The following is a 517-nucleotide window of genomic DNA, read 5'->3' on the forward strand; positions in this document are numbered from 1 at the left end:
AATATGTTGGTTTACAGTCCAACAGATATGATTAGATAATTTAAATTCATTTCAAATTAATTTAGACATTTAAGTCCCACATTAATATGTATGTTTTGGTTAAATTAAAAGTAATTTAGCCATTTAAATATTTTTGAAGGTAAATAATTAAGAAGGTTTTGAAAAAAAACCGAAATTTGCTCTAGTGAGGGCAAAAAGAATTGTTGGAGTGAAGCTACAGCTACCCCGATAAGTCGGCCTCTGATAACCCAGAAGTCCGGCTAACCCAGGCCGATTCTTATCAGACCAAACAAACATTTTTTCAGTTTGACTGAATTTTATACCAAGAAATGAACAATACTGTATACCTACAACTGTACGTAATTTAGATGTACTGTGCATATGTATTTCATGTTTTTGCAACTATATTAGAGTTTATCTATAAGTATATATATATATATATATATATATATATATATATATATATATATATATATATATATATATATATATATATATACAATAGCACTAAAGGCCT

Source organism: Diabrotica virgifera, chromosome 2, assembly GCF_917563875.1.
Source record: "Diabrotica virgifera virgifera chromosome 2, PGI_DIABVI_V3a".
Classification (NCBI taxonomy): Eukaryota; Metazoa; Arthropoda; class Insecta; order Coleoptera; family Chrysomelidae; genus Diabrotica; species Diabrotica virgifera.